Raw genomic sequence first — 23,734 nt, forward strand, 5'->3', positions numbered from 1 at the left:
CAAAACAGTAAACTCAAATAAATGTTAGAAAAATTTACAGCTCACTCCTTAATTAGTTTAACAACAACGTCTAATTACCACTCTCTTTCAAAGAAGCCTTTTGATGTGTGAAGGAATGGAGCGTGATGGTTTGGTTTGGAAATGCAGATAAAGTTTCCTACTGATGTCACGGGCTGACATCTTCGACTCCCAGAGACTTCTTAGAGAAGGGAACTAGCTCAGTGTGCAACCATCTTTCCTTCTTACTGCTCAACGGTAAAAACATTCATCCTAATTTCCCTTGGCAATCCCAATTTATGTCCACTGTCCCAGCAAAATTCCTACGTGTCCCTCTCACTGTCAGAAGGGCTCCTACTCTGCAAGGTTGCCGGGGAGACCATCCAGGCCCCACAAATGAGTTAAACAGACTTGGAGAATTTGCATTTCTCTAGTCATTCTAAATCATTCCTATCTTAACCATGTGCCCTTCCCAAGTGTGTGTGTATGGGGGGGGGGGGGAGAACGATACTAAGATTTGAAGTAAGCCAAGCGGAGATGTCACACATCTTTAATCCCAGCACTCCGGAGTCAAGTGGATCTCTGTGAGTTCGAGGTCAACCTGATTTACAGAGCAAGTTCCTCAACAGCTAGGCATATACAGAGAAACCTTGCCTTGAAAAACAAACAAGCAAAGAGAGTTAAATAGCCTCTGTTAGAGGTTCCTCAAAATATAAACAAAGTCACTATGTGCTGTGTAACAGTTCCAAATAAATGCATACATTGAAGCCAACCCCATCCCTCAGGTTTGACTATATACTGGAGACTGAGTCTGGAGATAGGTCATTAAAGACATGAGAAGGGTTAAATAACAGCATAAGGGAAGAGGGCTTACCCACCAGAGTTGCTACCCTTCTGAGAAGAGATACCTGAAGGTCCTCCCCTCCCGCTTAGAGTACAGAAAAAACAAACCCACAATCTTAACAGAAACACTATTCACAAAAGCTGAAAAATAAGGGTAGGGGAAACCCAAGTCCATCGACTGGTAAGTAGATATTTAAAAAACAACAAAAACAAACAAACAAAAAACCAAAAACAACAACAAAAAAACTTGTCCATTTTTATATCACAATACTCTTTAGCACACACACTCAAAATGAAAACAAAAAAGTTTCATTAGCTACATGGATACAGTGTTGCAACAGGAAAATATTACACTAAGAGAAAGAAGTTATTCAAAAGACTATCTATTAACATAACTATTTATGGCAGGGCAGTGGTGGCGCACGCCTTTAATCCCAGCTCTTGGGAGGCAGAGGCAGGCAGATTTCTGAGTTCAAGGCCAACCTGGTCAACAGAATGAGTTCCAGGACTGCCAGGGCTATATAGAGAAACCCTTCCTCGAAAAACAAAACAAACAAAAAGATTACTATTTATACAAAAATGTCCAGAACCAGGAAACCACAGACAAAGTACACTGGGGGTTTGTGTGGGAAAGGACAGAGGGGCCAATGTTTTAGGGGGCAAAGGACAGAGGAGACAATTTGGGGGGGGGGTAACAAAATGTTCTAAACTAATTTTGCTCCTAGTTTCACACTACCATAAACAAACTCAAAATAACTCAATTCTATAATTAGTAGCAAACTTTTAAGATGTCCAGAAAGAGCTCAAATCTAGGCTGTGAAGATGGCTAAGAAGGTAAAGTTGTTTGCTGGTGGACTGGAGCTCAGGGCCCAGAGCCCACGTTAAGGTGGAAGGAGAGGACGGACTTCTCAAGCTCTCCTTAGGCATGCATGCACGGGACAGGGGGGCACACCCTCTTCCCCTCTTTCCCCATCTTCATACCCTCTTCCCCTCGCTCTTTTAAAATTTAAAGATTTAAAATCCAGGCTTTTTTTTTTTTATTCATTTGATTAAAAGTCTAATATGGAGAATTTGAGAGGGTGTGTCCTCACCCCATTTCCAGCTCACTCTTTCTGCTTCCTGTGTGTGGCAAAGTGCTCCCTCTCAGTTTCCAACTCCAGCTGCCCACCCACGGCCAGGCCCTTTCAGCCCTTGTGGACTCTCTGTCTAGAACTGTAAGAAGCAATAAACCTTCTAATGTCATGGTGCTGAATTGTGAGTGAAATATCTGATAGGGACAAGGGCACTGAGTGATCTATAAAATTCTGAATTAAGAGCAGATCTGATTTCCCTACTTTGTAATCTTTATTGCTCCAAATTCAAACTCCAGAGACCCGAGTATAAAAGTCAGAATAGGCAGGGCGGTGGTGGCGCATGCCTTTAATCCCAGCACTTGGGAGGCAGGGGCAGGTGGATTTCTGAGTTCAAGGCCAGCCTGATCTTCAAAGTGAGTTCCAGGACAGCCAGGGCTATACAGAGAAACCCTGTCTCGGAAAACCAAAAAAAAAAAAAAAAAGTCAGAATAGGAACCATGAAGCAGTATCCAATGGCCCTGGTATTGTCACCAACAGTTTTGAGTGCTCTGATCATGCATCCTGAAGTTAGCATCTACTCGTGCAGAGGCAAGGAGGAGTATTTATCTCAACAGCAAGTGTGCACATAGATATGCATTGACAACATGTGTGCACATACAGATGCATCCACACAGACACACATAACCTAAACTCACATACTCAGAGCTCTGAATCCCACAACGGAAACTGAATAATTTATATATTTACTGTAAATTAGCCAAGTCCTTCACTAACTCTTAGTTAAAAGAGATCACTAAAGGGATTTTTATTAAGATCTTTAAAGTTTTTATTAAGTACAAATTATCATTTTATTACATGGGTTTACTGTGTGTGCGTGCAGGCTGGAGTGTACTGTATGCCTCAGCACTTCCTACAGTTCAGAGGGCAACTTGTGACAGTTGCTTCTCTCCTTCCACCACATGCGAACCAGCTTTCAAACTTCAAGCTGTCATCAAGCTCGGTGGCGAGTCATCTTGCTAATCAATCCCACAGATTAGCATTCTCAACCCGTTATAAAATACATTTAAGCTAACTTTTGAAATCAAAAACGTTTATCCATTTTCAGAAGCAGGAAATGATGTACCTTTGGGCTTCCTGAAGGGTAGTGATTGTTGAAGAAAATGTGACACGAGGGAGTCACATTTTAGTTACTTTTATTTTTTTAAAGATTTATTTATTTATTATTATTGTACGTATATGAGTACACTGTAGATGTACAGATAGATGGTTGTGAGCCTTCATGTGGTTGATGGGAATTGAATTTTTAGGACCTCTGCTCTCTCTGGTCCACTCTGCTCGCTCAGTCCCTGCTCGCTCTACCCCAAAGATTTATATATTGTATGTAAGTACATTGTAGCTGTCTTCAGATGTATCAGAAGCAGGTGTCAGATCTCATTACGGGTAGTTGTGAGCCACCATGTGGTTGCTGGGATTTGAACTCAGGACTTTTGGAAGAGCAGTCAGTGCTCTTATCTTCTGAGCCATCTCGCCAGCTCCTTTAGTTACTTTTCTGTTGCTGTGATAAAATACCATGACCAAAAACAACCTAAGGAAGGTTTATTGTGACTTAAAATTCTACAGGAAGGGGCCATAATGACTGGGAGGGCCTGGCAGCGGGCAGCTGGAGTTGGAAACTGAGGGAAAAAACTTTGCTACACATAGGAAGCAGAGAGAGTGAACTGGAAGTGGGGTGAGGACACACACTCTCAATGTCAACACCCTCCCCCTCATCTCACTCCCTGTGGCACCTCCAACAGAGATCTACATCTCCTTAAAGCTCATCAACTTTCTCCAAACAGTGCCACCACGGGAGGACAAAGTGTTCAAATGTTTAAACCTATGGGCACAGTTCATTCAAACCATCGGAGGTGAAAGAGAAAGAGCAGGGGGTGAGGGGGTGACAGAGGTGGCAAAGATAAACAAGTAGGATACAGACAGTATGATACAGTATGAAAATGCCACAAGAAAACCCATTGTTTCTTATGCTAATGAGAAAAGAAAGAACAAAGAAAGAAAAGGAAATGCCTGCCTAGGCAGGAGGGGACTATAAGAACAATTCCTGGAGGGATCGAGAGAATCTGTAATATGTAGATGTAAACAAAACTGCTCATTAGCATGATTATAGAAGTTATGTGCCTACATGAACAGGGTCACTAAATTCAACTAATAGAATTTTTATCACCCCATCACTCTTTTCCAAAGTACATAAAAGATGATTGCATAAAAATATTTTTAGAAGATATGTACTTAATAAATGGCCAAATTAGGTTATTCTGAAAAGATGCATCACTGGAGAAGCCACGGCGCCATTCTCACGTTGTATGTTATTTAAATGGCTGCCAGTTTTTCTCTTCTAGCATGGCACTAAATGAGATGTCATTGCCATCTTTGACTTCTCATCAGCTCCTCTGAAAATTAAAGTAATATTAAAGTCAAAGAACTCGGCTATAACAAAACCAGACGTTGTGTTTCGGCCCCCAGGGCTGCTGGCACTTTTTTATTTATTTATTTTTGTTTTTTCAAGACAGGGTTTCTCTGTGTACCCTTGGCTATCCTGAGCTTGCTCTGTAGACCAGCTGCCCTTGAACTCAAGAGATCTACGTGCCTCTGCCTCTTCAGTTCTGGGTTTAAAGGCGTGTATGCTGCCACCACCACCCAGTGTCAGTATTCTCTGCAATACACATATTAACAAGTATAAATCACAGACATAGGAACTGACCTGTGCATTTTGTTTAATGTCATCTGACACTATTCATTATAGGACACAATGTGAATGAAGTACCTTGACTGTGAAGATAAAGCCATGAACAGGAAAAGGTTAACCATCCTTCCCTCGGGAGGTAGTTAAAAGTGGAAGGCAGCTCAGTCCATAAAGTGTGTGGTGTCATGCAAATACACAGACACTAATTTTTTTAAAAAGGAGCAGTGGGGAGAGCCTGGGGGGAGGGGAGAGAAGGGGAGGGCAAGGTGTGGCTCTGGAAAGGGAGGGAGGGAGGGACCCATTAAATATCTAGTCAGTTTGGCCTAATAGAAGAGGAGTTCCAGGCCAGTAAGAGCCCTAGCTCGTTTTGAGTTTAAAAACCAACAACAACAAACAAACAAAAATAAAAGTGACTGAGGAAAAACATGCAAGTATATCAGGCACGTGCACACACACACACACATATGCAGGCTCACTAACACAGGCACACAGGCACACATACATATACACATGCACACAAGCATACTGTCTCTGGACCAATTTCATTCCTCCTTACTTTTAAGAATTCTACCCAAAGGTCACCGACTACGTGCTAGTCACATAGTCTATGACTTCATCTCACCTGACTCAAATAGTCTTCATATTCCTACCATTACAATAGGATCTGCCTCAAGTTTAAAGAAGCCTCAAAGTTACTGTCTTGAAAACATTTTTTTTAACGTTAAAATGAATTTTAACAGAATTAAAACAGAGCAGAAAAGACAAGACCAAACCTTGGGAGCAAACCATTCTTACACCCAGGGGACCGGTCTCAGGTTCATTCAGTCGCGCTGTCTAGCAGAGCAAAGCACAATGATCAAGTTCCCTTTGGAAAGAGAATTATCTGAAAGGAGAGATCTCTGAGCACAACTTGGGAAGGACACAACAAATTCCTCACTCATTATGGATTTGGCAATACAATAGGCAGTTCATCCAGTATTTTTCAAAAATAAATACATATTCTTAAGATTTTTAAGGTCAAGAGTTGACTAACCACTAGGCAGGAGGACTGTGCATTCAAGTATGACTACGCACTGTGATCTTGTCTTGCAAATAACAACAAAACAATCAAGAACTGGAAAACAGCGATAATTATATTCGAAACCTCAGCTTTAAAAGGGTTAACTCGGTTGGCTCAGTGGGTAAAGAGTTCGGATTCCCCAGAACCCATGTCAACCAGACCCAGAAGCACATGCCTATACTCCCAGACCCTCTATAGTACAACGGACGTCAGCGTAGGTCAGCTAGCCCGGTATACACACTGGAGAAGAGGAGACCCTGTCCCAAAGTAGAAGACAAGCACCAACACTCAGGCTGTCCTCTGACCTCCAGCGTGCACACAGTAGTACAGGTGTGGCTACACTCAGACACAAGACCGTGCATACACACTAAGAGTAAAAATGCCCCAAAACTTGAACCACCATCACGTAATTGAACTAATGACTGCTGACATTCTTAATCCTGGAAGGAATTTTAGAGATCCAACTCAAACTGCTTAATCTTAATGCCAACGCTGCTAATCAGCTGTGAGTGAATCTCTTATCAGGTTAGACAACTCTTGGTTGTGTGCGGTATTTCACTAACTAGCCTACAAGTCCAGGGGATGCTTTGCTGTCAGCCCACGCTTTATTCCTCTTGCCCACCAAGTCTATTCCTACCACTCCAATTTAATTCATCCTGTGGTAATTTTAAAATGAAATGTGTTTGCGTAGGTCAAACAAAGGCTAGCTTCACTATTTTATGGCCATACAGGACTTAATTTTATACCTATTCATGTATGAGATGTCTTTTTTTTTAATTTTTAAGATTTATTTTATGTATATGAGTACACTGTTGCTGTCTTCAGACACACCAGAAGAGGACATCAGATCCCATTACAGAAGGTTGTGAGCCACCATGTGGTTGCTGGGGATTGAACTCAGGACCTTTGGATGGGCAGTCAGTGCTCTTAACTCCTGAACCATCTCTCCAACCCGAGCTGCCATATTTTAATGTATATAAATACAAAAAGACAGTTCGGAATTATAGTTTATAAAAAAATCATAAAATCAGTTTCCTTAAAAGCTTTTTTTCATACCTAGGAGCAGGCATGCTCCTCTCTACCTTTCCCGTCTATCTTTTCCTGTCTACTTTTGAACAACACACGACTCACAGCAGTAGTTGAACTCCACAAAATAGGCGCTCACTGGTAAAACAGTGACCCAGGTCTGCCAAGGCCACTTCTTCTAACAGCTCACTGTGGAACCATAGCCAGTATCAGTCAAATCAGGAGGTCACAAACTTCCCTTCTACGCAGGAATGGAAGAACTAGAAACAGTTGTCCAAAGACTTAAGGGAGTAAGGGAAGCATTCTCGTACGAATTATGTCATGTACATAGCACATGATACCAAATTAAGATGGATACCAATACCTGTCTTGAAGGACAGCCTTTCAGCCAGTGTCATTTAGGGATTCAGAGCTTCCTGAGAATAAAAGGAGAACCGAATGGGAAGGGAGGGCAGGCTCCTGCTTGTCACTCGAAAACAAAGTGGATTTCATGACTAATGGGGCTGTCTGGCTGGATACTTAGCCCATTTCCTCTTCCTTACTGTATTCCATTTCTTGTGAATGCTGTGCATTCTAGACAAGAGCTAAGTGGACATTACATACACGCCCACCCCCAGGCTTGCGCCATAACACTCAGAATCCTTCACATTCTCCTTCCCTCCCACAGGGCTTGACACAGATGAACAAAGTGAGACCCTTGTGTGTCAGCATGGTAAGATGCCGGGACCATGAATGGGGGAGGCCCAGATCCCCACTTCAGTGACTGGAGGATCAATGGCCAATCACAAAACATCAGCCTCAGTAAATGAGCAATCAAGTAATGATGTATTGGAAAATGACTTTTTCCTCTGTGTGTGTGTATGTATGTTTGTGTGTGTATATATGAGTGGGTATTATGTATATGAGTATGTGTATGTTTGTGAATATGTGTGTGTGAATGTATGTGTTTATGTGTTTGTATATGAGTGTGTGTATGTTTGTATGAATGTATGTGTGTATGAGTATATGTATGTGAGTGAGTGTACGTATGTGTATGAACGAATATGTGTTTGTGTGTTATTGTGTGAATGTATGTTTGTGCGTATAAGTATGTATGCATGTGAATGTGAGTGTATGTATGTTTTTGTGTGAGTGTGTATGTGTGTATGTGTGTGTGTATATGTGTGTGTGTGTGCATATATATATATGTGTGTGTGTGTGTATATATATATATATATATGTGTGTGTGTGTGTGTGTGTGTGTATGTGTAAGCGCGCTTTGCTGTTATATCATTGGCACAGATACCATAGATTATATTCTGATAATACTGTTGCTTTGGTCACTCTAGTCATTCTTTTTTATTTTTATTTTTTACTAGATGAAGACTTTATAAATTAATACTTGCCTAATAGGAAAAAAAAACTATTGGATCAGTAATTCCTTGGTGGTTGACTAAATGACAGAGGAGAAGTCTAACTTCCTTGTTTGTGAACAAAGAAGGTGTTCAGACAGTCAAGCAAAGAAGCAAAGAGTTTCTAAGATAGCCTAAAAAAAAAAAAAAGGAATTTCTATGTATTTTCATCATAGAGGCCAGCAGTTTATTGAAATGAGTCCCTACATGCAGAACAACCTCCCTACTCCTTTCCTGGTATTAAATCTTCCCCAGGTTTGTTTGAGAAGTCTCCCCATGTTAACTAGTTCAAAGGTTGGCAAACAAGTTCTATAAAGACAAAGTGGGAGTACTTTTAGGTTTTGTAAAATACACAATCTGGAATTTGTTCACTCAACCCAGCTCTTGTAGAATAAAAAATAGCTGTAGATAATAAGATAATATCCAAGGGAATGTGTCTGAGTGTCCCTACTAAAACAACTTACCAAAAAGATAGGGGGCATATTGGCACCAAGAAGACAGTGTGCATAACCCTGGACTGGCGTAATGGGTCACACATCGGCACTAGTCACCAGCTACACTTAACAATCATCAAAATGTACGATTCTTCTGGTTTTGTTTCTATTTTTTGACTCAGAGAAGTTACTATTACAGTGCACCTCAGCATGGCTCAGTTCTCTCATAAGTAATATTTACCTCCATAAAATATCACCTCAACAATCTGATACAGTAGATTTTTTTTAAAAAATCAAAATCTGTACCAAATTTGTTTTCCAATTTTATAAAGCCTATCAATTATGTAAACTGTAAACCTCAAATTATACACTGAGATCTTTGTAAACAAACAAACAAACAAACAAACAAAAAACTACCCCATCAGTGATCGAGCATGCCTCTAATCCCAACACTCAGGAAGTACAGGCAGGCAGATCTGAGCTGGAGGCCATCCTGTTCTACAGAGCGAGTTCCAGGACTACTTGAAAGACCCACGCTTAAGTGTGAGAATTAAGACCCTGTTTACTGAAGATGTGTTGACCTGTTCAAGTTGGGCACAGGTCCCAAAGACCATAGAACTGAAGAAGAAGAAAAAAAAAAAAAAAAGAAGAAGAAAGAAAAACTCCCAGAAAAAAAACTCTAAATAGCCATGAAGTTTAAGGACAAGAACCCAAGTTATAGTTGATGGTGGTTAAGTCTCTGTAAAATACCATACGGGAGAACACACCCAGGACCAAAGGAGACTGCCCTTCACCAATAAAACAAGGGTATCTGCCCCATCCATCTCAATGGCTTCATGTAAGTCCAATCCTCCCTATTAATGTCTTTATGATGCCCCAACTTCACCGTGTCCTGGGTCTCCAAGGTCCCACAGCTCACAATTTTATACTGGATACAGTAGATCCTTAGTCATTACTCATTCCACCCTTTCTCCATGAGCATAGACAGATGCTCACGCCATTCCATTTAATTTAGGAAAAGACCCATTCCCAGCTTAAATCCTGATATAAATCATGAAATCTGAATTGCACCTGGTGGACTCAAAGGTCTGTCATTATAATGCTTTAAAACTCAAGAAAAAGAATGAACAGTGTGAGCCAATATGTGGCTCAAAGAGCTATTCTGAGTACATTCTGTGAAGTTCTCCATTATTCACAAACCAGTCTTCAACATCAACACTGATGGTCTAGATGGATGTGGTGGTCCATACCTATACTCCCAGCACTCAGGAGGTTGAAGCAAGTGGACTGCCATGAATTTGGGGACGGCTTGGGCGAGTTTGAGGCTAGTCAAAGCTAAATAGTGATACCTTGGTTTTAGGGAGGGAGGGAGGAAGAAAGGATAATTACACATTGAGGAAAGACCTGGTAGAGCTGCCCAGACTGGAGTAAGGCTAAGCATGGTTTTGTGCTCCTTTTTTTAACTGGTGAGCTAAATAAACTCCAGCAACAAAGACAAAGGATCAAGTATCAAAGGCTCGCCTCTAAGTCTGGAAGACAGAGAAGCAGTCTTCCCAGTTCAGAAGCAAGCACTTCTCAGGCAAAAAGGCCTGAGATCTAAGCTACAGAGGTGTGGTAGATTGATTAGGCTATGGCCCCATAGACTACTGTGCTTGAATGCTTGGCCATGGGGCACATTATGAGGAGGTGAGGCATTGTTAGAGGAAGTGAGTGTCACTGTGGGGACAGACTCATGCAAAAATAAATCCAGACATGGTGGTACACACCTAAAACCCCAGAGCTAGGGGACAAAAACAGGCCACGGGGACTCACTGGGCAGCCAGTCTAGCTGGAAACACTGAGTGCCAGGTCCAGTGAGAAACCCTATCTTAAAAAAATAGAAGCAGTTTAGGAAGACATCCAACAACAAATTTTGACCTGTAATTGAGCATCAGGGAAGCTGGTGCAGGAATATTGCAAGGTGAAGGCTAGGCTGGACTATGTCGTAAGGCAGTCTCAAAAAGAAAAGCTCAAGAAATGAAAACATGATGTATTGATGATCGTCAATGGTGTTGATGGACAGAAAAAGTGTATTGTTTTCAATGTAGGGAAAGCTAAATACATGACAGGAGAAGGACAGAAGGTAACCACTTCAAAGCGCTGAACATCGAGCCACTCTCCTGTAGAAGTCTCTCTTAAAGACAAAGTGGTCCTTTCTTTCCTTATCTGTGGTTTCGTTTTCGTGGCTTCAATTACCCATGGTCAGCCTTGATCCAAAAAAAGCCTACATGGAAAATCCCAGAAATGTACAATTCATAAATGCTAGGTAACTTTAGCCACAGTGTATGGTTCTAAATGTTCTGTTCTTACTGCTAAGCTCTTGCTACGCCTGCCTGATAAAGTAACCTGTATCATAAGTTTATACATGTAGGAAATAAACAACATCCAGACAGCTGAGAACCACTTGCGGGCTTCAGTTATGTCCCAGAAGTCTTGGAATGAAACCCCAATAGACAAACAGGCAACCATGCTTATCTACCTAAATTTCATACTCATGACAGAAAAGAATTTTAAAATGTTAGACAGCAACACAGAACCTTCGCTCACTCCATTTAGAATTATCTTTTTTCCCTTTTTCTGTTTTGTTTGTTTTTTAGGACAGGGTTACTCTGTGTAGCCCTGGCTGTCCTGAAACTCACTCCATTTTAGGGGTGTGTGTGTGTGTGTGTGTGTGTGTGTGTGTGTGTGTGTGCGTGCGTGCGCGCGCGCACAAGTACACGTGTATGCATACAAACATTCATGAAGAGACCAAACACAGGACATCATGCATGCTTGCCAGGCATGTTACTGTTGAACTACTGTACCCCTAGCCAAGAAAGTACTTTAAAATAAAATCAAACAAATACCTGACCATGCCAGAGAGATCTATGATGTCCAGAGTCATAAAACATGCTACTGAACTTAAGATGTAAATTCTAGTTAGATTCAAATGCAGAAGAAAACTCTTGGTAAATGGGTAGACACACAAATTGTCTCAGTCATGCAGAAGTTTGCATAGGTTATCCTGGAATGCTTGTGTTTGCATAGGTTTCCCAATTAGCCACAGAGCCCAGGCCCTACCTCTCCCCTTCTGCCACCTTGGATCTGTGGCCCAGAGCAGCATTACCTGTGTTTTGCCGGGCAGGGTAGCAAGAGGTATGGAATCCGTTTCTAACACCTGACACGCTAACAGCAGTGGCTATACTTGCCAAGAAGGTAGACTGGGGACTAGCTAGCCATCCTGGCTGGCTAAATACCTAGCAGGAGATTCTATATAACCAAAGATGAGGAGAAAATGGAAACTGATAGCCATCTCTCCTCGCTGCCTCAGGCCTAGTGCTCTACCCAGAGAGCACTGCTCATCACTACTAATGCAAGCACTCATACTCAGATCTTAAGGTTTATGTCTAGCGTTCCCAGACGGGTTGGTCTCCAACAAGTGACACAGTTTTGGAAGGTTGTGGACTCTTGAGTCTATTTCCTAAGGTGATTAATGGTAGCTTTGCTTTTCAATCTTGGAGCAAAATATGAATTCAGTCAAAGATGTAAAATGACAATATGAATACTATGGTATCATAGTAAATACAATTAGGGACACTAAAGCATGCATTTGATAGTTGCTATGTGCTGCATTCCAGAGAAGGTACATACACACTGGATTGGCAATAAATGAAACACAGTAACAATTAGCCAAGTTGCTTTCCAGGGAAAATACCCACAGGCCACAGGAGTAATGAACAGGACATCTGACGGGGTGCTGATCTTCACAAGAAGTCAGAGGAAAATATAGGGGGCTTTGTCCAACAGAGCTGGGTAGTGCAGGCAGAGGAGTCACATAGGATAGGCTCCAAAGTGCAGGGGAGGCTGGAATGTCTTGAGGAAGAAACTCTAGGAGACAGGGGCAGTAAAGTGGGGTAGGTAGTGGGATCAGCTCAGATTCTATTTATTGGCCCTGGAGTCTGCCGGAGCAGACTGGTACTGGCCTTGGCGGAGATGTCAATCATACTCTACTGGAGACAAGCAGTAGGCAGGAAACTGTTACGAGTGAGCTGAACTGACAGAGTAGTGGGGAGGAAATCCAGACAAAAGTCCAGACATGCTCCCAAGGCCCGGCACTGTGTAACCTGCACCACGCAGGAGACAGCACGGCACACAGCAAGTGCTCAATAAATGTCTGTTCAATTAAACATAATTTCCAAGGATTCTTTCACTTATATTAATATTTAAAGAAGGAAGCTACAGAAGATAGTGTAGGCTTGAAGCTGCTGCATAAATAATCTATCATGTTCTTTGTTGGTACAAAAAGGATTTCAAGCTTTCGTTTGAACTAGAGAAAACATGATGGCCCCTTTTCTTTATAAAAAACTAATATAAAAGTTTAGGGCTGGACTGTGTAACAATAAAGGGTGGAAAGGTTCACTACCCATTTCAGATGAAGCTTAAAGAGCGCCAGAGAGATCTGGGTTAAAAATGAATAATTTATTAAAACACAGAGAATGATACTATTTAATCATCCAAAGGAAAACAATCTGCTGCTTTTTAAAACACACATTTAAGAATTTTTAAGTAGAAAATGCAACAATGTCAGAGGAACTCTTTTATATCCCCCCCCCTTTTTTTTTTTAAGAAAAACATTAAAACTATCTCAACAAAAATATATTCATCTCCCACTCTCTCTCACTCAGAAGCTATATACTAAGGTTTATTTGTATTTAAGATACATTTGATGCTGGGCTTGGCGCGCACACACACACACACACACACACACACACACACACACACACACACAACTAAGACATTTCCCTTGGATTCTGTGCCAACGAAACATTGTAATTTCTCTGAACTTTCCTGGACAGAACACATAGATGTTTCTAGGTGACACTGTAACTTATCAACTGCAGTAGAAGTCATAAAAGCAAAAGTAATGATGACAGTACTTTCATTCTCTGTACAGAAGGCATCTTTAGCTCTTTGCCAGATTAACTAGCTCAGCATTAGCTGGTGCTAGATGATTGCTTCTGGCATAAAGAAATAGGATTGTTCCAAGGACTCAGGTTATAGAGTTGAAAAAAAAAGACGTTCAATATATCTCCATGATCAATGTGGGGACATAGATTTAATGCTATAATATTGCTGTAATCCCAGAATTTGTCAAGTTAGAAGCAGGAGAATTCCACTCCGGACCAGTTGGAACTGCTTGAGATATTGTTTCAAAAAACAGAAACAAGGGGCTGGAGAGATGGCTCAGCGGTAAGAGCATTGACTGCTCTTCCAGAGGTCCTGAGTTCAAATCCCAGCAACCACATGGTGGCTCACAACCATCTGTAATGGGATCTGGGGCCTTCTTCTGGTGTTTCTGAACAGTGTACTCGTCATATATATAAAAAATAAATAAATAAAATCTTTTCTAAAAAAAAGCAACAAACAGTAATAAAGTCTTTAACCTGCCTACACTTTCACTTTTCATTTCTTACACATTTCATATCCTTTAAACTTCAATGCTCTCCATCTTTACATTCGAGTCAATAAATAATAGTATTTAACAACATTAACATTATAGTATTAATGATAGAACGCTATAAAGCAAAATTCTATCATGATGTGCAGTGACCACAGGGAATGGTTCACTCTCAGGCAGGAATGCTTAGCAGAGTTCTTTTCACATTATGTTTGCTTTACACGATTCTACTTTCTAGAACACACCTTGTAGCTGTATTTCTTTATCATCATATCTTTGATAGAAACTGAAGTTAAAAGGTCTGGAACCCATTCGTTCAGAGCCACGGGCCAGCATACGTGCTCCTTCTCTGTAGCTTGAATAACTACTGTCTTCAGAGCCATTTGTAAGTTCACAAAACAGAAAATGCAGTAGTTTGTTTTTGTTTTTAATGCCTTCCAAATTCCAACAACAACAACAGATTATGTGACTCAGACACCTGAAATGCACGCCATGGAGTTCGGCAGGCAGGCAGTGTACATACAAAACCAGACACTACTACAGAGGACTATTTATTGAACAGAAATAGTGTCTTCACTAGCAGCAAACAGCGCCCACTCACAGAGATGGGCTGACTTACAGATGAGTCATTTTCCTGTGTGTGTGTGTGTGTGTGTGTGTGTGTGTGTGTGTTCATTTAATCCAATCAACTCATTCTGCAACAAGAAGAGAACGCTGCAGGGAATTAAGGTTTCCAGTAGCTCTTCATGCACTGCTTATCTCTGAAAGTCAGGCTCACACCAGAGTCTACGGGGCAGAACGACCAGGGGTGACCTGTGCTTTAAACATAGTGCCAATGCTGGCCGCTTCGAAATTATCTGGAGTAAAATCAGGACTGGAATCTCTCGCCGCCTCCTCGACTCATCTTCCCTCACTAAAGTATGAAAAACAAAATTTCACTGCACATTTAGAACAAAGTGCTAATTTTTATCTCCTTTAACTGTGTACTTACAACTACGTTAGGTGAAATGGCATGAGTTCATACAGTAATGCTGCATGAAGAACACCACATTCATTACAAGGAAAGCCAGATGCTAGAGGCAAGACTGCAAAGCAAAACAATGTTGAAAAACAGCCAGGCATGTTGATGCTACTTATAATCCAAGCATTCAGGAGACTGAGGCAGGAGACTCATGAGTTTAAGGCCTGCCTGAGTTAAAAAAAATTTTTTTTGTCTCAAAAACAAAACAAAAAATAAACAAGAATAACAAAAATCCTTAAAGGTGTTCCCATTCCACATCAATATGCATAACAAATGTTCTTTCTGCGGCTCAAAGGTACAGGCCAAGTATTGCCAACTAGTTTTTGTGTGAATTTGACGCATGCAAAAGTCAGTCATCTGAAATAAAGGAACTTCAATTAAGAAAATAATATCTCCATAAGATGCAGCTGTAAAGCATTTTGTTAATTAGTGATTCATGGTGGATGGTCCAGCTAATTGTGTGTGTGTGTGGGGGGGGGGTATCGCTGGGCTGGTGGTCCTGGATTCTGTAAGAAAGCACTGTGAACAAGCCAGCAGGATCAGGCCAGTAAGCAACACCCCTTCATGGCCTCTGCATCAGTTCCTCCTTCCAGGATCTTACCCCGATTGAGTTCATCCTGACTTCCTTCAATGATAAACAATGATGCATGCGGAAGTGTAAGCCAAACAAACAAACAAACCCTTTCCTCTCCAAGTTGCTGGGGTCATTGTGTTTCATCACAACAATGGTAACCCTGACTAAGACACTTTGTAAATGCAGGCTGGAATCTCTACTGTTTGGAATAGCTGGTACTGATTATACCGCAGGAGATTTAAACAAAGGGACTCATAATTATGACTGCCATGCTGTGTCTTCTAAAGCAAAAATTAGTACTCTAGCTTCCCAGGAGAAGCCGGCTTCTTCCGTATTGATACCATACCAAAGGAGCACTGTTGGCTACAATCCTCGATGCCAATTAAGATAAGACACCAGCACATTCAGTATCTTCCGGGTCACAAAACAATGTAAATTTTTCTGCACAGAAAAGCTAGACCAAAATACAAGAAAAGTATATCCAATCTCTTTGATTGCACATTATTATTCAAGGATATAAACGACATGAGCCCTACGTAAAACCATTTCAGACCTTGCTCTGAAACATTTCAGACCTCGCTCTGTATGGCTACTCTGTATGGCTAAAGTAGTTCCTCCAGTTTCTGACACCGCACAGCCGCCCAAGACTCATCGCAAGGAAACACCAAGGGATAAAAATCAGAGACAAACAAAACGGACACAAGGCACCCTTGAGAGGACACGGACATAGAACCTATTTGAGATTAGGTACCAAGGCTGATTGATCTACATTAGAGAATCAGGAGGCTAGCTCCCCAAAGGCAGATTAAATGCCAGAAACAAAATAAGTTTATCTGAGAGAAAGAGAAGAGAGAGATAGACCCCTTCCCCGTTTCCATGAAGATTATTTTAAAAGTTCAATTAGGCTAAAGGAGTACTTCTTGTCATTACCCATCCCCTACTCCAGATCTGCAAGTAGGAATCCAGGAGGGAGATTAAAAGAAGAATTTAGGAACCAAAACCAAAGAAAGTAGTCAGTGTGCGCCTCCAATGGAATCTAACCCTTGTGCATGCAAGGCAAGTGGTCTAACCACTGAGCCACATACACCTCTGCCCTGAAGCTTTTACGTCACTTTGTAAATTCTCCCATCACAAAGCCCAGATTGGGCAGCAGGGAACTAGGCTTCATGAGTCATGCTGGTCACTCTCCTTCTGAATAGTCTAAGGATTCACTGGGGTTACCTGAAGCAGTCCAAGAGTGTGTCTTCACCACTTTCCTACATACACAATGGCAAAACGATTCCTGACTTCAACGTGGCATGCAAACCCAGCAGACTTCTCATGAATTCCGACCTCCCCAACCGCTCCAGCTCATGAGAATCAGCTCTGGCATGCATCGCCATACTCCTCTATCAACAGCTAGCACTTCCAAAGAAGAGACAATGAATAGGACCAGAGCACTGGGTATGAGGGTAGGGCTGGCTGAGTTGCTAACGGAGACCACACCCTCCCGAACTCTGACTCCTTCAACCATCACCTAATTACACAACCTTCAGAGGTAGGTCCCCACTCTTTGCCTATTGTCCTTCAAAGTCCACTTTGTGACCTTAAGCAGACACAGGTTTCCAGGCTGACTCGCAAGATGAAATTCCCTTTAATCCATAATCCAATCACTAATAATTCAGGAAAACCTAGTATGGTGCTTTGAATGAGAAATGTCCCTCAGAGGCACCTGTAGGTATCAGCTGATCCCCAACTGGTGGTGCTGTTTTCTGGTGGCCGTGGAACTTTTAGGACACGAGGCCATGCAGAAGGAGGTGTATCACTGGAGGCAGGCTTTGAGACATTATATAGCCTCACCCAACTTCCAGGTTACTGTTCCTGCTTCCTGTGTGCCGCTGAGATGTGAGCCCTCAGCTCCCTGCTGCTGTGGCCCCTGCGCCTCCCAACCCTGATAGATTCAGCCTGGTGGAACTGTTAGCTATTGGTATGAAGAACCTACCCTTGTTTATTTGTGTGCTTTTTGGTTTTGTTGTTGTTGGAGATGGGGGGTTGTTGTTTTGTTTTTTTGTTTTTGTTTTTGTTTATTGTTTGTTTTGGTTTTTGGTTTTGAAGGAATGTAAAAAGCCTCTGGGAAACTTTGGCATACAAGTGTTAAACGTTACCACATAAATGGCCTCTAGCTCACCTCAGAAACATCTTGAACACCACATTCACCATCTACCTTACTTTCTTTTTTTTTTTTAAAGATTTATTTATCTATTATATGTAAGTACACTGTAGCTGTCTTCAGTCACACCAGAAGAGGGCATCGGATCCCATTACAGATGGTTGTGAGCCACCATGTGGTGCTGGGATTTAAACTCAGGACCTCTGGAAGAGCAGGCAGTGCTCTTAACCACTGAGCCATCTCTCCAGCCCTCTACCTTACTTTCAACACCACTGTCTTCTAGGCTCGTGCAAGCATGGTCCATTCAACTCTGCACATGTTGGGCAAAGAATATTAATGTCTTCTACCCTCTTCTAAGAGCATGCCTGAGACCAAATTAACAAGTAACATACTAATTTCTTTGGTAAATTCCAAGACAGCATAACACCGAGTCTGGAGCGATGCTTTCTCATCACTCTAGTGTGGGTCTATGATGAAAAAGAAGGGTAAGAAATACGAAGGGTACAGATTGTAGGGAAAGGCACTAGTAAGCTTACTTAACGTTGACCCTGAAACATATGCTGGAAAAGGTGCTATAGTTGTTAAAGAGATTAGAGAGAGGACTGCTCGGCACAGGAATCCTGGAGAGTAAGGGAGTAAGTGGAGGGTAAGGAAGGGGCCGGGCCCCGCCCAGCTAAGCTTCCAGTCTGTGTAAGAAATTTTCTAACAAATCTTTCTCTTGCTAGAAAGCAACTGAATATCAAAGCTGGGAATATAGTTCAAGGCTGAGAGTCTACTGCAAGCTGGCAGTGCTGTCCACGCGGGGCTAGCTTTAGAAACGTGAAGGATGAGGGGGTCATAGACTCTTCCTCAGCAGCTTCCAAGAGCCAACTGCAGCCAGACAACACAAAGCAGGGCTACAGTCAGCGCAAGAAGGCTCTGGGAGACCAAGAAGCCCTGAAAGGTAGCTTTGTGGGGGTGTAATCATGAGCTGTGGAAGACCCCAGGATGCTGGGATGTCCTCTTACAAGGAGTTTTGCACACTGGGAGTGGAGCCATCCAAAGAGAGAGATGTTTGCTGCAGGCAGCAAAAGCTGGAAGAGTGGAACTGCCTAAGTGCTTTGAAGGCCCAGATACCAGACACAGAGCTACATAAGGATCTGCTGTTTGTCTTGCTGGGTTAGGGGCTTTACTTTATCGGTCTATCTTTTACTATATCCCTGTAGTCCAGTGCCATTTTACATAGACATTTAAAAAAGAAAATCTAAAGATAAGAGATTGCCCTGAGTCTAAAAAAAAGAGACTGGGGATTTTCAACAGTATTGAAAACTGTTAGACTTGTTGAAGGAGACTTTTGAACTTTGAACTTGGACTAAACACATTTTTCATCATGAGATGGTTACCAGTCTGAAGGTCAAGAGTTGGAATTTGGTGGCTTAAGAAAGAAATGTCCTAGAGAAGCTCGCGGATTTGACACGTGAGACCACGTCGGTTGTTTAGGGAGGATATGGAATGTTTTAGACTGTCAAGCCTTGCAGAGAGAAGTCTGTTGTTGGGGGCAAGGTTGAATGGTTACAGTCACACCCAACTCAACAGCTCACACACCCTCTCTGAGCTCGGGTTTGGGATTGAGGTGTGATCTCTCAGCTTCCTGTTCCTGGCATAATGGACCTTTATCCCTCTGGAATTACAATTCAGAATAAACACTTCCATCTCTAAGGTGCCTCTGGTCTGGCTATTTTATCACAGCAATGGAAAATTAACACACCTACCCATCCCTAACATTTCTACCATTACTTCAGTGGAATGAAGGGTGGAGGGAGAAAGACATTCCCATGTAACTTTAGTTACCACCAACTTAGTCCCAGGAAATCCTGAATATCAAATGAATGACATTTTTTCCCTTCTTCCAAGAACACAACAGAAGAGAGGGAGAATCACTTCTACAAAGTCCAGGGGAAAATCTCACAAGAAGACACTGACCGTTAATTTACAGGAAATACAAATCAAAATCATAATGACATCATGCTATATGCATTAGGGAAGCTAATATTACCACATGGGTGTCGATGTGGAGAAACTACACAGTTCTTGTGTTCCTAGTAAGAATGAGAAATGGTGCACTGTCATCAAAAACTATCTTGCAGTTGCCCAGAAGCTACACACAGCCATCACCATCTGCTCTGGCACGCCATTCCAACACCCAAAAGAGATTTGGGGACATACATATAACCCATGTCCACAAAAGCACCACTCCCAGTAATTAAGAAGTAGATGTCACATAACTGTCCATTGAGAGGTAGACAGCCAACAAAATCTGGTATGAGCCAACCAGGGCAAGTAGATTCCATTGTCATATTGTTCTTAGTCAACTCTGTACAAGTAGAAAGCAAAATAGAGGTTGTCAGAAAACAAGGACAGGAGTGGGTGAGTTGTTTAGCTTGCACAGAACTTCCGTTTGGGATGAGAAAGTTCTGGAGCCAATGGACATGTCACACAACGCTGCCAATACAAATAAGGCCATTGAACTGCATGTTCTAAAATGGCTAGAAGGGTAACCTTCTTATTATGCACGTTTCTCCTTTTGTTTCTATATAGCTCAGGCTAACCTGAAACTCAAAATCCACTGTCTCTGCCTCCCAAGTGCTGAGATGACAGACAAGTTCCACAGCATTCTTGCTTTTCTCACAAGGACGGATCACAACAGTCAGAATTAGGGGTTCCAGACATCAACTTTTTCAGCCACACAGAACAGACTAGCTTCCCCAGAAAACTGAGCTGCCTCACAAACACCTCACACATTAAATGTTACACTCCAAGTGCTATGTACTCGCCATTGTGACTGACCACTGAGCGACTACACTACGTGCATAGAAACTTCTCTGGGCTCATGAGTCACATAGAAAGAATGTATTTGTAAATATGAAAACGGAAATATTTATATTTATTGAAGTTTCACTTTTAAGACTTTTGTTTTTTAGAGTCAGGATTTCTCATGGAATGCTATAGATCAGAGTAGCCTTGAACTCAGAGATCTGCCTTGCCTCTGCCTCCCATGTGCTGGGATTAAGGGCGGATGCCTAACATACCTTCCTATTTTTTTTCTTTTTTTTTTTTAATTAGGTATTTTCTTCATTTACATTTCCAATGCTATCCCAAAAATCCCACATACCCTCCCCCGCCCACTCCCCTACCCACCCACTCCCACTTCTTGGCCCTGGCATTCCCCTGTACTGAGGCATATAAAGTTTGCAAGACCAATGGGCCTCTCTTTCCACTGATGGCCGACTAGGCCATCTTCTGATACACATGCAGCTAGCTCTGGGTGGTACTGGTTAGTTCATATTATTGTTCTACCTATAGGGTTGCAGACCCCTTTAGCTCCTTGGGTACTTTCTCTAGCTCCTCCATTGGGGGCCCTGTGATCCATCCAATAGCTGACTGTGAACATCCACTTTTGTGTTTGCTAGGCCCCAGCATAGCCTCACAAGAGACAGCTATATCAGGGTCCTTTCAGCAAAATCTTGCTAGTGTATGCAATGGTGTCATCGTTTGGAAGCTGATTATGGGATGACACCTTCCTATTCTTCAGACCTTGACTGAAATCCCTACTTTACCAACCAACTCTACCATTTAGCATAATGTTTTCCATATTTATCCTATGTCGGAACTTTCTTATTTTTTTTTTCCTTCGTTTTTCAAGATAAGATTCTCTGTCTGTAGCTTTGGCTGTCCTGGAACTTGCTTTGTAGACAAGGCTGGCCTCAGACTCATAGAGATCCACTAGCCTCTGCCTTCCAAGTGCCAGAGTTAAAGACATGCCACCACTGCCTGCCCAGAATTTAAAATTCTTATATAAGGCCAATTATTTTCATGTTTGTATATATCACATCTACTTTGAGTTACAAAACAGGCAAATTATTGTAGAAAGAATAAAATTACCATAGTGGCCAGAGCAAGTTTGCTAATAGGTTTTCTTAGGGAAAGTGAGGGAGTCTATTGTTTTCCTTTTTGTTTTAGACAAGGCTATAGCACAACTTCCAGACATGAGATGAAGAGATATTGAGCAAGTGTGTCTGTGTCTGTGTCATGTGTAGGAATAGACCACATGTATAGAACAGTCTGCTGATAAATGGGTGACTTCCAGTAGGACTTGAGAAATCAAGGTGGCAATTAGAAACACACTCCATATTGACTTACATGGTTTAGAAACAGGGTCTAGATCTGGAGTAAAAATGTGAGACAGAAGCCCGTGTTGTGCCCTAAGAGAATGCAACACCAGCCCCGACACTGTTTCCAGACAAAAGTCACTTAACTCCCTCATGTTTGAAAATCCCTATTCACAGCCTCCTTGACCTAAGAACATCTTAGCCACAGTTAACTGGGTAAGAATGTGTAGTTCTGAGTCTACGAGTTGTCTAATGAGCATGTTTGTATTCATTCACAGAGGTCCAGAACATGACCTGAACATCACACATGTAAGCTTTCAATAAACAAAACTATACATTAAGGTTTTCCAACTATTCATTAAACATCACTCAGAGAAAAATTCAGAATGATAGACAAGAAGTTCAACACATGCCGGGCGTGGTAGTGCACGCCTTTAATCCCAGCACTCGGGAGGCAGAGGTAGGCAGATTTCTGAGTTCCAGGCCAGTCTGGTCTACAAAGTGAGTTCCAGGACAGCCAGGGCTATAATAGAGCAACCTTGTCTTGAAAAACAAAAAGAGCCGGACGTGGTGGTGCACGCCTTTAATCCCAGCAGTTGGGAGGCAGAGGCAGGCGGATTTCTGAGTTCGTGGCCAGCCTGGTCTACAGAGTGAGTTCCAGGACAGCCAGGACTACACAGAGAAACCCTGTCTCGAAAAACCAAAAAAAAAAAAAAAAAAAAAAAAAAAAGAAGTTCAACAGAACAAAACAGACATGGACTCTCTCTTAAGACCCAATAGGAGCTGGGCATGGTTGCAAACAGAAGTCCTTGATTCTGGAGGCTCAGTGTTCTAGATTGCTTTCTACTGCTGTGGTAAACACCGAGGCCAAAAGCAAGCTGGGGAGGAAAGATGGCGTACACGCCCATCATCAAGGAAAGCTAGAAGGAGAACCAGAGATGGCAGAACTGAAGCAGAGCCCTCAGAAAGCTGCTTCCTGGCTTGCTCTCCATGGCTTCCTTAGCTCCACTTCTCATACAGCTCAGGACCTCCTGCCCATGGATGGTACCACGCACGGTGTGTTGGGCCTTCCCACAGCAATCATTAATCAATAAGATAGGCCTGCCTCCTCCCAGACTTGCCTGCAGGTTCAATCTGAGGGGGGCATTTTTTCTCAGTATAGGTTCCTTCTTCCCAGAAGACCTAGGCTTGTGTTTAGTTGACAAAAAGCTATACAAAACAGCAACCTACGGAATGGAAAAAGATTTTCTCCAACTCTGTCTGACAGGGCTAATATCCAAAATACATAAAGAACTCAAGAAACTAGACAACAACAAACCAAATAATCCAATCTAAAACAGTGTACAGATCTAAACAGAATTCTCAAGAGAGGAATCTCAATTGGTGAAGAAACACTTAAATGTTCAACATCCTTAGCTATTAGGGAAACGCAAGTCAAAACTGCTTGAGATTCCATCTTCTACCTGTCAGATCAATGACACGTGTAACAGCTCATACCAGTGAGGATGTGGAACATAAACCCTCCTCCATTGCTGATGAAAGTGCAAACTTGTAAGGCCCCTATGGAAATCAATATGGCCGTTTTGAAGAAAGTTCGGAATTGATCTACTTCAAGAGAGAGCTATACCATTCCTGGGCATATACCCAAAGAGGCTCCACCACATCACAAGGACACTTGATCAACTATGTTCAAAGCAGCTTTATTCATAATAGCCAAAAACTGGAAACGACCTAGATATCCCTCAACTGAAAAATGGCTAAAGAAAATGTAGTTCATTTACAAAATGGAGTAGTATGTAGCT

At 42.0% G+C, this 23,734-nt stretch overlaps 1 protein-coding gene across 4 annotated transcripts in view; it reads right to left on the reverse strand.

The window, feature by feature from the left end:
- The window catches only part of Mtus1 (mitochondrial tumor suppressor 1), a 143,072-nt gene that overhangs the window by 93,939 nt on the left and 25,399 nt on the right, over window positions 1–23,734 (reverse strand). The window lies entirely within an intron of this gene.

The sequence above is a fragment of the Mus musculus genome, chromosome 8, assembly GCF_000001635.26.
Source record: "Mus musculus strain C57BL/6J chromosome 8, GRCm38.p6 C57BL/6J".
NCBI classification, from domain to species: Eukaryota; Metazoa; Chordata; class Mammalia; order Rodentia; family Muridae; genus Mus; species Mus musculus.